At 41.5% G+C, this 2,451-nt stretch overlaps 1 pseudogene; it reads right to left on the bottom strand.

Moving 5' to 3' along the window:
• Window positions 1-611: 611 nt before the first annotated feature.
• LOC149173650 (pre-mRNA splicing factor SR-like 1 pseudogene) lies at window positions 612-2,031 on the bottom strand (annotated as a pseudogene).
• Window positions 2,032-2,451: the final 420 nt, after the last annotated feature.

Below are 2,451 nucleotides of genomic sequence, written 5' to 3'. Positions count from 1 at the left end.
ATCCAACATTGATCCATATATAGGCAAGCAAACTAAATCACCTCGAGCTTCCTCCTCCAGCATGAGGGGAGCCTCGAAGGTGGCTATTGACTATCCTTATCTAGTGCATAACTAATTTATTAATTACATAATGGCTAAACTAAAATTATAAATGGTTTTCATTTAATCAAAATCCAAAATCTTTGCTCCTCGTAGTATGATGTTGTTCTGGCTCTTGACACATGTCCTTTTGCTGCTTGGGTTGAGATGACTGAGCTACAGATGCAATGAATGCTGACTTTGGATGCTTGAAAGCGATGATGGCTCATTAATTGATCAAAAGATGTACTCCTATTTTAACGATCTCTGTCTCCCAACATTCTCTGAAAGTTCAGCAACATGTCTCAGCTCTTTTAATAACCCCAAGTATGGAATGCTGCCATGTTTTAGATGTGCTGTAAGTGATATTAATAGACAGGTGCTTCTCTTCCTCAACTCCCGCTCACAGTATCACACTAGCTGCTCTGCACTTTAAAATCATCACCTACAGCAGTTTCGTAGCGCGCTACGAAACTGCTGTGTGATTTAAAAAACACAGTCTTGTGATATGCATAATAAATTCTACTGTACTTTTAATGGTCCCTATCAGGATCCCTGCTCCTCTCTCTGTCATGATAACGATCACCATTGGTTGATTTTGGAATAGCATCACTGCCATTCCTGTCACGAGGCAGTCTCTCTCTGTCATGATAACGATCACCATTGGTTGATTTTGGAATAGCATCACTGCCATTCCTGTCACGAGGCAGTGTTCGACGCACAGGTGAGGCATCTCGGGTAGAAGCACGATGTGGTGCACGCTGGCCAAATGACACAGATAAAGCAGCTTTAACTGATGGTGGCCTTCGGGCAGTGTCATCTGATCCATAGCGATTTGTATCACCAGTCACTCCTACATGCCGAGTAGGAAGATTCATTCGTTCCAAATGAGCAGTAATTTGACACATGATAGGTACCGGTATGCGAGGAAAAAGTGTATCAAAATAGTACTGGCCTAGAAGTAAATCACGAACATAAACACCCATTGTGGTCATCCTTCCATTTAATCCTGGAGAAAATTCCTCCTCGTCCTTAACATAAGGCTCAACCCAACCCCATAACGTCTTATGATCTGCAACATAACGCAGGTACAGGAAACCAATACATCTTATGTATGGAGAATCCTCGTGCTTAAGAAGCCCATGCATTTGCTTCACTGTCAACTTCATGGTAAAAAATTTGTAGAGAAGACAAAATGCTGTAGACGGGCCCCTACAATTCCCTGTCATCCATGGTTCTACATGATCAACTTGATTATAGATCTCATCAATAACTTCATGGTAGATCTTCAGCCTGTACAGTTCCTTGAAGTAATCTGAACACAGGATGTTCATACAGAGAACCTTTTCAAGCAAAAAAAATCAATAAGCTTTCCACATGTTTGTACTTCCATATTCTCCCCCAATAAACTTCGTTGAGCACAAAGTTTGATGTCCTCCTTTGTGAATGACGAGTTATAAAAGACGAATAAAATGCAGCAAGGGATTCTTCGAATTGGCAAGGTAGAATGTAAGAGTACTGAACCTCTCTCTCCCTCAATCCTCCTAGATGATCTTTACTGTGCTCTTAGTAAGCTCAGAAAATTATTCTGCCCACATGCTCTAATATTTCCAATTAATTTAAACACTTTAAGATGCATGTACATTGCACCGATATCATGACCAGTTCTAAGTAATATATTCTGAACAGATGCTTAACTAACACAATTTTCACCAATGTCTGTATCTGTGCAGTGGTCAAGGCCAAATACAGAAACCACTTCACATAAAAATGAGGTCAGGATAGCCCACGTGATTCCACTTCCAACTATCAAGCCTGCACCAAAGTTACAGGTGCCCTGGATCTCAGACATACAAGAAACGCGAATTCAGTCCGATCGGAGGAAACATCTGGAGATTTGAGATGGCTGGGTGGGGCGAATGAAGTTGGGACCCTTACAACGAGGGTTTATATGGCCGCACATCCCCCAAATCCATTTTTGTGAAGACAAGTTGTTTTCCCTTGTATAACAGAGTTGCAAGAACGCATCTGCTTCATGATACCATGGACCGTGTCGAAAGGACTCCGCATGCTCCATAATTTACAAACAACACACAATGCTGCTGCCTCATACTCAGGTCCTCGAGCCATAGCACCGCTTTTCCAAATTCCGAACTGTTTCCTAGAACAATTAAACTTGAAATTGATTCCATAAGAGTCAAAACTAACCCATTGTACTTCTCAGGTAAACGTTGAAGCTTAATATTGCCAAGCTCTGCAAGTGAATCGTGGAGAGCGCCGAGCAGAGATATAGATTCACCATACTATCGAACAACTGCCACCACTCTGTATATTTTACATCAAGATTTAATATCCCACAGCCACAAACAAAAC

This window comes from Pinus tabuliformis, chromosome 4_2, assembly GCF_031772625.1.
Source record: "Pinus tabuliformis cultivar Carrire ecotype Pingquan chromosome 4_2, CPIR1, whole genome shotgun sequence".
Taxonomy (NCBI): domain Eukaryota; kingdom Viridiplantae; phylum Streptophyta; class Pinopsida; order Pinales; family Pinaceae; genus Pinus; species Pinus tabuliformis.
Note: the sequence above shows the minus strand (reverse complement) of the source record. Positions and strands in the feature narration are given on the sequence as shown.